The following is a 12,447-nucleotide window of genomic DNA, read 5'->3' on the forward strand; positions in this document are numbered from 1 at the left end:
CAGGACATGGCAGGAGGAAGAAGCAATGGCAGAAACACTGAGATGTGACACAGGGCATATTTTCAAACTAGGACCTGTAGACTCAGTTTATTCTACCTTCAGAATGCCCTCTAAAAATTTGAATTTATCGCTAATATGTAACATCGTATAAAAATCCCCACATCTGGCTTGCTGGGAGATGAGAAGATGGGGGGGTATGGGGCCATTTGCCTACTCCTGCTGGGTCACGATCAGCAGGTCGCTGAGTGGTGGCTGCCCTTGCTTCTGCTGCTTACTGCACATCCGGGAAACCTAAACCCACTCCAGGACTTCAGCAGCGGGAAGTGAATGCAGGAAGATCACTACAAAGGTACTAGAAGAGCTGAAAACACAGGAAGGAGAAGGTAAGGCCACTCTGAGATTAGCAACTGGGACTTGAGGGACCCAAAAAGGAGGTGGGATTGGAGGCTGCAGGCAGAGGCTGGAACCATGCAGGCCTGGCCTCCACAGCAGGGACCTCAGAGGGATGGGCCCTCAAGGAGAAAGAGCTGCTGCCTGAGACACCATCTACAAGGAGATGGGAAAAAAATCCTCTGGCTTCTTCCCACCCCCAGCCTCTGACTGTATGTACTGTTGACTGAATACAGCTGTCAGCCAGCTGCGAAAGAAGCATGGGAAATGTAGTTTCCAGGGGCCTGCCTGGCAGGAAGCAGGAAGGATGGGCCTAAGAGCAAGCAGGCAGGCGGCCAGCCACTCTCCTGATGACACAGGCACCACCCTGTTGCCTCAGCCCACTGGTCCAACATGTTAGCTTCCTGAGCCGGCAGTCAGGCACATGTGCGACCTATGCTGTTAACAAGGGGCAAAGGGGAAAGAAGTGTGAGGGTAGGGGAAAGGATAGAAGGGAATGGGATTAATATGAGAAAATGGAAAAATAGGAACAAAATCTTTGTAAATAGGGAGGAATGGACGGGTTGAAGGGAGGGCTGGGCAAGGGTGAAAAATAAGAACCAAGAGAGACTATGTAAAGGTGCAAATTTCCAATGATGAATGTCTTTATATTGTATACCTAAAATGTACCAATGATTAGAATGAATAATCGATAATGCAAAATAGGAAGAAAAGATCCAAAGGGGTAGGGGTAGTGGGAGGGGCAGGGGAAAGGAAAGAAGGGAAAGGAAAAAATGATGAGAAATGGCAAAAATGGAAATAAAGTCTTTGTAAATAGGGAAGGGTGGAGGGGGTGAAGGGAGGGCTAGGAATGGGAAAAAAATAAGAACCAAGACACATTATGTAAAGGTACAATTCCCAATGAGAAATGTAATTGTGTTGTATACCTACAATGTACCAATAAAAGAATTTAATAATAATTTAAAAGAAACAGAGGACCCAACAGCCAAGCAAGGGAAGCCATACGCATGGAGTTGTTTCTAGGGAGCAAAAAGCCTATGAAAGTAACAGGTGTGTATCCACATGGAGGAATGAGATTCTTCTGAGACTGAAGACACAGAGATGCATAGGCATGTGACCTGTGATCCCCACACACCTGGTTTGGGACCAGACTGCTTTTGATTCCTACGCCTCTCCAGGCTGGCTGTCCTTGTTTCTTTGAGCCCTGTCCACGTGACCTCCTTACATGAAGCCCCTCAAATGAGGTTCTGTTTTGTTGTGGTTCTTTTTGTTTATTTGTTTGCTTGTTGCTGTACTGGGGGTTGAAACCAGGCCCTTCACAATGAGCTATATTCTCAGTGCTTTTTTATTTCTTATGTGAAGGTAAGGTTGTGCTAAATTGCCTAGCCTGGCCTCAAACTTGCCACCCTCCTGCCTCAGCCTCCCAAGGTGCTGGAATTATAGGTATGCACTGCCCTCCTTTGCTGAGGCTGTTATACCCACCAGAACCCAATTGGAGCAGGCAGCTGGTACCACACAGTGCTTTCTCCAACCTCAGGACATCTTCTTGCTGATGATCTTATCTGAGATTGTGCTAGCATGGGACATGGGTAAGACATTACCCCCATTGGCCAGATGAAAACATTGAGACCAAAAAGAGTCCCGGGTCTTGCCCAAGGTCATACTGTGGGCTGCTACCCAGCTAGCACTAGCACCCAAGGACGGAATCAGAGTTTCAGCTCCTTGTCACCTTCTCCATTTTGTCACTGACGTTTCCTTCCCAGAGGCTCAACTCTTCCTTCTGCCTCCAGAGCCAAGCTAGGCTGAGTTTGTCAGAATGATTTAGATTTGGTTAAAAATGTGGAACTTCTGCCCTGAGCCATCCAACAGGAAGAAAGTAAGGAGAGGAGAAGAAATCTCTAGAGACAGAGGTGGTAGAAAACATTTCTCAAAGAGTTTCTGCAATATTTGGATTGCAGTAATAACTAACACTTACCAGGGTGTTACTTTGCACCAGACACCATTCTGAATACTTCACATGAATTAATGTATTCCAGCCTCCAATAACACTATGAAGGCAGGCAGGAGGTACCACCAGTAGATGAAGGATCTGCAGCCCAGAGAGGTGAAGTAACTTGCTCCAGCTCACCCAGTAAGCTGTAGGGCTAGAATCTGAACTTACAAGGCCTGCCTTAGAGTCTCTGCTCTTAACACGTTCATTCACTTCACCTCCCCCACGTGGCAGTGATGGGGATGCCATCACGACCTGCATTGTACAGATAGTAAAACTTAGGGAGGAAGGGTGATGGGCCCACGGGGTAAACCTTGCTCCCAGTCAGCTGACAGGTGTGTTCTTGGTGAGCTCCGACCCCAGGAGGGGACAAGAGATGATCCACGCTGACCATGGGTACCATCAACTGTACTTGCAGTATGCACCAGCTATTCTAAGTGCTTCATACGTATCAAAGCATGGAATCCTTACCTGAACCCTATGAAGTAGGTAAGCTAGAACCCCATTATACAAATGAGGAAACCGAGGCCCAGAGAGGTTAGAGAGTTCACCAAAGATCACACGGGTAAGTTGTACCACGTGGCTCCAGAGCCTTTGGCTTTTCTGCCTGATCTGCTAGACCAGGGCCTTCCTTGGGCCCGAGGTATGCTAAACACTAGCATCTGGCATCGAGGCACAGGGGAGTGTGTATGGAGAAACATCGACTTCTCCTCCAGCCAGTGCAGGGGGGGATTGCTGATGATGCAGACAGAGGTCAGGTGCCACCCCCAGCTAGGACACGGAGGGGCGAGGAGTGAGAGGTGCCCCAAGGCAGCCATTGCCTGTGCAATCGGGTGGGTGCTCTCTTACCCAAACCTCCAGGTGCTCCATCAAAGTGAGGATCGGAAGGTGGACACCTCTGCACCGAGGTGACCAGGCTGTCAGACGCCATGGGGATCAGCTGGGTGTGTGAGCCAGGCCAGGGCCTAACCCGAGGGAGTGGGAAGAAGAGAGGACGGGTCACTCAAACAGAAAGAGAAGCAGCCAGGGATAATGGGGGAGGGGACGCAGGGCGATTGCAGGAGAAGGGTGACGAGAGACATGTTGAAGCAATTCCAGAAAAAGTTAAAGCAGGCAGGAGAATTGGGGGCAAGCACATTTTCATCTCCCCCTGTCCCAGCCCCATTGATCTGTCCTCTCCACTCCACGTTGGTCCTATAAATAGCAAATAGAATCAGACTGGCTTCTCCAGAAAATGATTTAAGGGAATAATTGAACAATTGTCTTTTTGAGCACTGACCAAATAACATGATTCTGGCACCTTTCTTTCCTCGATGGGGCCAGCAAGGTGGTGGGAAAGGGAAGGGCCAGGTCGTGGGGCTCCTGCTGGGGATTACCTCTCCAACCCTCCTCTCTCTCTCTCTCTCTCTCTCTCTCTCTCTCTCTCTCTCTCTCATTTCCATCTCTATCTCTCCTCATTCTCACTGACTCTGTCTCTCTGTCTCTGTCCATCTCTCTACCTCAGTCTCTCTCTCTCTCTCCTTCCATCCCCATGTCTGACCATCCCAGCTAGGCAGGCTGTTTAGACAGGGAAAAGTGGCATGTGCCTCTGGGAAGGACAAGAGACCTAAGCTCCAGGCTCCTTCCCAACCTGAAAGCCCAGCCACCAGCCTTGATGAGGACAGGGAACCCAGGACCCCCACCTCTGAGTCCCCAGCAAGGTCTACAGCCCTCGGAAACTGTTATAGGGCAGGGGCCCCTGCTGTCCTCCTGGACTCTTTGGAAAGCAAAGCCAGGTCCCACCCGGTCACAGCCCCACCTGGTAGCTGGGGGTGGGGAATGAGGCTTCCAAGGCTGGTGGGTTTCACAGGAATTGAGTGTAGAAATGAACTTGTCCCCTCTGGAAAAAGCAACTTTGGTCCATGGCTCTGGCTCCTCCCTCGGAGCTCTGGGTTTGGTCTAAGCCAGACAAGGCAGCCTCGGTAATAGGTAATAGCCTGTGCACATCCTAACTGGCGGCTCTGCTTTCTGCTGTGTATTTTAGAGGCAGTACTGGTTCAGCTTCATGTGTGTTCCTGTCTCCTCCTTGTGTGGTACTCCCTCCTCCCTCCTTTTTCTTCCCTGTCTCCCATCCTTGTAAGCATTTGCTGAGCACCTACTCTGTGCCAAACCCTGGGGTTGAAGCCTGAAATTAGACAGGCAAAGTCCCTGGCCTTATAGCTAACTTACATTCAACAAAGAGACTAGCACAAGCAGACAAGCCCATAAACAGCAGTGCTCTAAGCAATGTTAAGCACTACACAGGAAAAGTCCAAGGGTCACAACATAAGGCAGGGCTGGACAGAGTGGGCACAAGGGGACATTAGGTAGGATAGTCAGGGACGACACCATGGAGGGGATTTGAGAGCAAGCAGAAGAGTGGCAGGAGGGGTGGACAGGGTGGAGGACACATGGCAGGTCTTGCTCTGGGTGAGATGGGAGGTATGGTGGAGGATAGCATGATCCCTCTGGAAGCTGTGCCCTGGGCATGGAGGCTGCGAGGCCAGGGCAGCTGAGAGATGGCCAAGTGGGGTGGGGTGGGAGGCTGGATTTATTTTGAAGGTGGAGTGGGTAGGACTTGCTTAGGAAGTAGAACGTCATCCCTGATGCCCTGAAGGGAGTCCCAGAGGCACGGCACACAGCTGATCCCACGAGCATGGGACCAGGAAGCCTTCCTCATCTCCACTGTTGTGCAGCCTCCACCCTGGAAGGGAAGGCGGTGAGGCTGACGCCTTACCCTTCCTCCCAGTGCTTCCTGATAGCCTCCTCTTAGAACATTTGTCCTTGCCACCCCTGCTGGGCCCTCTCTGCAAAGTGTTATTACCCCCTTTTTGCACAAAGGAAAAAAAAAATATGCCTCGATTTCCATTGATCCATCCTGAATCAATGCTTTTAAAAAATCTCACGCACATTTGGCTTAAGAGCCAAAGCATGCATTTTACATTTTGACATGGTGTCATCGATTGGAGGCACGCAAGTGTGGCTCACCTGCCATAGCCCCCCTGCCCACCCCCAGCAGCCCACTTGGTCACAGTGCGTCCTTAATGGCCTTACCCCTGCCTGCACCTTCCATGCCTCCCCTGGCCCTCAGCATGGGGTCCTTTCTCGAGATTTTTGAAAGAATCAATAAGGTGCCAAGGCCTCCAGCTGCTGCCTGTCACTCATACTCTGCCATTCCATAAATTATGTATCTGCCTCTTTCCTTCTCTCCCTCTCTTTCTTTCTGGCTCTAATTTCTGTTGTGTTTGTTGATGGCTTTTCGATGGATGACTTTTCTCAGTCTCAGAGGCAGGGCTTGGTTGAACTTAGTGAAGACACCTGGAGCAGGGGCAGCAGGCTGAGGAAGAAAAACCAGTATGAGGGAGGAGTAAGAGGCTGCAGCTGCTGGCTGTGACTGGCCGAGAGAGAGGGGATTGGGCTGCTACCTGTGACCCTGGGCCTTCCAAGTAGGACAGAGGGCATCAGAACCCACCTTCTCAGCCTAGGAACAAGGAGAGCATTTCTTGAGGGAGGAGGAGACACTGAAAGGGGCACCTGAGGTCATGTGCAGCTGGCTGGCCTAGCCAGGCCCCCAGGCTGGCAGCCTAGGTGGTGGGTCCAGCTGTGGGAGGTAAAGGCAGGAGGCACCCATCTCACTGATTTGCAGGAAGCGAGCTTCCTCAATCAAGGGGCCATGAGGCTCACAACCACCTATGATGTGTTCAAAGAGCAATAGACTGTTAGGTAGGAGGCTTGGTCTCTGCCCCTCATTTATTGTGTGACCATAGACAAGTCTTCCCTTTCCTGGAAGGTGTAAACAGGAGACTGAAGTAGCTGATACTTATAGCAGCTGCCAAATATTGAGTCTTTTCTATGTGCTGCCTCCATTCATCTTCATGACAGCCTTACTGGAGTGGGCAAATACAATCCTGATCTCCAGATGAGCAAAGTGAGGCCAGAGAAATTAATCAGTTCCCCAGGGTCATATGGCTAGAGGAGAAGGACCACTGAACTCAGGCCTGTCTGGTTCCAAAGGCTGTGCTTCTAGTCACTCTGCGCTCTTACCTCTTCGTGGTTCCTGATCCTGTCTTCTTTCTGACTGTCTGACTCTATGCACTCTGTCTTCCCTTCTGTCACTCTCCCCTCCTCTGTCTCTGTCCCCAAGCCTTTTCTCAGGGTGGTCACTAGCCAACTCTAAACAGCATTTCCTCCCTACACCTCTCACCATCACTTTCAGTCTCTATCACCACCATGCCCTTCTCTCTGTTGACATCACAATGGTGGCCAAAAGATTTGTACATTTTCCCCACCCAAATATATCTTTGCAAAGAAGTCCAAGTTATAATCAATCTTGCAGTATGAACTAGAGCCAACCCTTTCCTTCCTTTTCATCACAGTGTCCTCACCTGTAAAATGGGTATAAAGTAAAGCATGTCTTACATACCTCAGCTAGAAGAGAAGGGAAATGAGTTATTGTTCAAGATCGAAGTAGATGATGAATGAGGAAATATTTTGAAGTGCCGAATGTTCATGAACCAGATTGGTAACAACTATTTGTGCTAACATAAAGAATGTTCTATTCTCACCTAGGGAAATGACTCAAACAACAGTGGGCAGATGCTCTGAGAGATGTTGGCGAGAAACCAAGTGGACAGCCCACTTTGCAGCTATGGTGACCTCTGCTTCTGATCTTGAGGTTCCACCAAGGGCTGAGTTGTCTCTTTGGACAATCAACAACGTGGTCAGGTTGAGAACAACACAATCTTCTCTGTCCCCATTCCCCCTGATGTAAGTGAACTCTTTTGAGACCAAGACCTGGCACTTGGACAGAGCCCTTAAACCAACTGGAGCTGAGAACTGGGAATGCATGTCCATTTCTCCCAGAGAGGAAAGCGGCCAGTCCTGAGCTGAGAACCACACAGGGGGACCCACCCCTTCAGTGTTCACTCCCATGATCTTGCATTTCATAGATAAGTTAATATCTGTAAAGTACTTGGTACAGTGCCTGGCACAAGTAGGTGCCACATAGGTGCACATGGTTGTCATTCACTCACGCATTCCCTCACTCACAGGGCTGGGTTGCACAACTCCAAGGACTGCTGTTCACATATATGCAGGACCCCTGCTCATTCCTGCTTTGCAATCAGATTCTGGGCCAGGTCCTTCAGGCTTCACAGATAAGTGAGAGTTTGGCCTTCAAGGATCTCACAGTCTGGTAGGAAAAGAGAAGATCCTTTTAAAAATCAATAGCTCCAACAAAGACCTGAAACAAGAAATAGTATCTACAAGAAGGAAGGAAGGAAGGAAGGAAAGAAAGAAAGAGAGAAAGAAAGAGAGAAAGAAGGAAGGAAAGAAAGAAAGAGAGAAAGAAAGAAAGAAAGAAGGAAGGAAGGAAGGAAGGAAGGAAAGAGAGAGAGAGAAAGAAAGAAAGAAAGAAAGAAAGAAAGAAAGAAAGAAAGAAAGAAAGAAAGAAAGAAAGAAAGAAAGAAAGAAAAGAACAAGACCAAGGAGAGAGGACTTGATTGGTTGCTAAGCTCCAAAGGCAGTCCGCCAAACAAGCTACACAAGTGGGAGGGCTCAGAAGACTGCCCCGCCTGTAGGGGGCAGCAGCCACCCATCCCCAGACAATCATCCAGGAAGGGTGACAGGGATTCCCAGGTTTTCTGACTTTGTTGTTTTTTTTTTGGTACTGGGGATCGAACTCGGGACCTTGTGCTTGCGAGGCAGGTTCTTCTGACTTTGTAAGAGGAACTGGAATTTTTTTTTTTAATGTATGTGATTTTTAAAAAATATAATGCAGGGGAAGTAGAAAGGAGAAAAGAGAGGAGACCAGAGAGAGAGAGGGGAGGAAAGAAGGGAAATGGGGGGGGGGGGTGACAAATGTCAAAGGATGTTATATGCTCTATTATTCTATGTAACTAATATGTGCTAATTTTAAAAACCAAAGAAACAAACAAACAAAAATACAATACAGCTCAAATAAAGGAGCCACCAAGGTACTACTCAGCTTTGAGCTGGTTTGCAAAAAAGAAAGAAATCCCTGCCCAAAAAAGGCTTCGCATTTAAACCTGACCTTGAAGGTCTGGGAAGACCTGAGGGTGGAGATGAGAAGACAGATGGTCAGGCATGGGGCTCTGTGACAAAAGGCACGGGGAGCGGGATTGGGGTCTCCAAGGCCTAGACTGGTAGGATGACGGGGAGCTTAGCAGAACTCTCAGCTCACACACCAGGCAGCTCCGGCTAGGGGACCAGCTCTTCTTGGCTTCTAGATCACAGGGGATGGGGATGGGGAAGAATGTGGAAGAGTATGTTGCCGATAAATTGCAAAGGACTCTGAATGCCAACCTAAGGAATCTGGGCTTGAATGACCATGAAGGCCTAAACACTGTTACTTCTGGCAGTATACTATGTTCCAGGCCCCACTCATTTAACCTTCATGGTGCAGTTACTATCTTCTCCATTTTACAGAAAAGAAAACTGAGGTTTAGAGAGTTAAAACCACTTGCCCAAGTTCACCCAGCTGGTAAGTGACTGAGCAGGTACTGATGCCTAGGAGGTCTCTCTGACTCCAAAGTTTATGTTCTTGACCACAGTGTTATACATCAAGAGAAAAACAAAGCAGTGAGCTTTAAAAAGGGGTTTCATTGCCTTAACATATTTTTAAATTCTCTAACTCATTTGCTCCTGGAGCTCTGTTATGTTTTATTGACTTGAAGATCAGGTTTCTACACTGCTTGAGAAATCTCACCCCTCCCCTTTTTAAACACAGCTGTCTTGGAGGGTGGGGAGGAAGAGTGTTCTAAACAGGACTTGTTTAACTAATTGCCAATTATCTCTGAATAGGGTATGGTTTCCAACAGCTGTGAGGGATTTTGGTCCCCATCCACTGCCTACTGTTGCTGGTACTCAGAGTGTGTTGAGGTATTCTTGGCCTCTTGCTGCAGAGCTGAGCCAAGGTTCGCCCCTCCTTCGTCTGCACAGGCTGCCTCTGCCCTCCTTTTGTGCTCACTGGCTGGGTTGGGAGGGCACTGACTTTGGCTGTAGGATGATGGGCACAGACTCTTCCTCTGTGCCAGTGCACAGACCTTATGAGGGTGGGATGCTGCCCTTGGACTTTATGCCCATGTTGCCAAGGCCCGTGTGCTTCCCCATCTCCCCTGTGCATGTGGACAGTTCTTGCTCAAATGTTAGAGCAGCCTTTGCCTCCTGCATTCCCAATTGAGCAGAAAACTCAAAAAAAAAAAAAAATCTTCTAATAGGAGATGCCAGGAGACCCCTGTTTGGATGGGTGATGTTAATTGTCGCTTCAGGCTCTGTCTGCTGAATTCCTGGGAATAGGCCGAGGGGCAAACCTTTGTAAATGTTAATCTCCTTATGTTTAAGATATCATACTGTCTTTGATGTTCTCAAACATGTTGACTCCTATCTTGGTTGAGGGTGTGTGGCCTAGACAGGCCGAAAGCTTGTTTTGTCTGTTGTTTCTTCCCAGAGTCCTCGGTGATGGTATGCTCACCTCCAGGGGAAGCAGGAATGGGTCCCCTTTTGAAGCCAGGTTTGGGGAGGGGGGAAAAAATGCAGTGACATTGTGATTCTGGGCCAGAGTCACCAGAAACCAAACCTAACTGGAGTCATTTTCTCATTTAAAACCCTTTGGATTCGTGTGTATGATTGTTCATTCCAAACTCCTCCTGCCAAAATGGAAGAGGAAAAGGATTTTTAAATCCTTTCACATTTATACTGGTTAAGCTAATGCTAGTTGCTGTAACAAACAAAACCAAGGTGTGCAATTGCTCAAGTATGATGGAGATGTACCTATCCCTGATGTCAAAGCCAAAGAAGATTCTCCTGATTGGAGATGGTTTTTCTCTGAATGATGACTCAGGAAGCCAGATCCATTCCATCTTGAAGTCCTTTTATCTAAAATATGGAACTCTGAGGTGGCTATAATTGCCTGCAGCTAGAGGTGGGAAGAGGGGGCATAGTTGTTGTATACCTGCTACTGGCTAGAAAGGACATAAATCATTTCCTATCTTACTCTGTTGACTTGAACCAAATAGTCCAACGACTTCATCTGGAAGGGAGGCTGGGAAAAATAATCCCTAGTTTGCATCCCACTACCAGCTTCCACTATGGAAATGGGAGCATGGGTCCTTGGTATACAGCAAACCTGAATGTCACATCTTGTGCTATGAGAGAACAGCCCTGTTATAGGAAGAGGTAGCTGACTCAGAGCCAGAAGATGTACAGTAGAGGCAAGTTCCAGAATCTGGCTATGTCCCTTTGGGGAGGCACTTGGTTTCCTAATCTGTAAAATGAAGATAAAGGAGAATGGAAAGAAATAATGAAACTAACTGTGTTATATACTATCAAGTGCTCTACCTGGGATTACCAACTAAGTTTGAACCTTACAGCATTTTAGGGAAAATATGATATAGTTGGCAATTTATATGGATTTCACATTTCCCTGAAAAAAAGGAAGGTCTGGTAATATTGACTCTGCATTTCTATATGGTTACAATTAGAGAAAGCTGAATGTATTAGAAGCATCACTGTGAACTTCCCCAGAGTTTCCATCACTCCCATTAGCCCGCTTGGCCTGTGGACACAGCAGGCCTAGCCGTGAGCTTGAGATCCCAGAGCTTGGAAGTGTCATATAGATTAATAATGATGATCATGTACAAGCTTCAGGGGTGATTTCCATCTACTTTTCTACTTTCCAAAGAACTTAGTCATTTCCAAAACTCCACCACAGATGTAGAATCTTGTGCATTACTTTAAGTACTCAGCTCTAGAAATTGCTTCTTAACAACTAAAACTGATGTATATAGTATTTTTAATGGTCAATGTTTTGTCTTGGCAGAGCATTATGTTCACAGTACAAATTTCAGAATTTGCTAATTTTCAGAAGATAATGAATGGGAATTTCTAAAGACAATTTTAGTCCAGAACTCAGAGCCCCATGTGTCCAGTGATATGATTAGGATGTTGGCCTGCTGAGGCCTGTGCTGGAGAGGATAAGTGACTGACAAGTATAATTGATTGATGTTGGTAAGGATGCCAGGGGCACCACTTTGTCCGGACAGGCTGGTTATCTCCTGCCAATGTCCACTTGAATATTGCTGGGAAGGCAGGAGATGAGCAATCCCTGAAGACTTTTAATGATCTGTTGACAGAAATAAGAAATGGGATCATAAGACTGCTCAGCACAGCAAGTTAGCCAAAAGAGGGAGAGGGAGGGAGGGAGGAAGGGCGGGAGAGAGAGAGAGAGAAAGGAAAGGAACAGGAGGAGTGAAAGAAGGAGAAAGCATAAGAAGAGAGCGAGGAGAAGGAAATTAAAAATTGCAAGTATATCATTAAGGATCTGCTAAGGTTTGATACTATAACCAATGATCCAGTATCTCAATGGCTTAATGCAAAAAAGGTTTATTTCTTGCTCACAGTACATCTCCATCAAAAGTCAGCAGAGGTCTCCACTCCACGTTGTCCTCAGTCTAAGACCCAGGCTGATGGAGTCTTCACCATCTGGAACATGATTGTGGAAAGGAAAGAGAGAAGGGTGAATCATGCATTGAGTTTTAAACAACCCAACTGGAAGTGGCAACTATCACTTGGACTGCTGGCAAAGAAAGTCGTGTGTCATGCCTTACTCAGGAGAGGCCAAGTGAAACCATACCACATGTCCAGAAGGAGGAGAAAAAGCAGAAGGTTTGTGAGCATCCCCATTATCTATGCCAGATTTTGGTTTTGGGATCTGTTCTAGCTGGGACTCTTGAGCTGTAAATAATAGAAGGTGAAACTCAAACTTCAACCAGATAGGAATATTGACTCAATAAACCAAAGACAAATGGAAAATCCAACTGTCTTCAGGCAAAACTTAAAATAAGGAGTCAAATCCTCTAAGATTTCATCTTTTTCCATCTTCCAGCTCTGTTCCCTTCCACTGAAACTTTGTCTTCAGGTTTCTTGTCCCCAAAGGTTCAAATTCAGTATGAAAAGAAAGCCTCCCGTTTTCTTCAATTTTAATAAAAGTCCTAGGCCTCGATTTCACTGGGCCAAGTTGGATTATATGT

This window comes from Heterocephalus glaber, unplaced genomic scaffold (assembly GCF_053883595.1).
Source record: "Heterocephalus glaber isolate CG9 unplaced genomic scaffold, H.glaber_assembly_v1.0 deba00000071, whole genome shotgun sequence".
In the NCBI taxonomy this organism is placed as follows: domain Eukaryota; kingdom Metazoa; phylum Chordata; class Mammalia; order Rodentia; family Bathyergidae; genus Heterocephalus; species Heterocephalus glaber.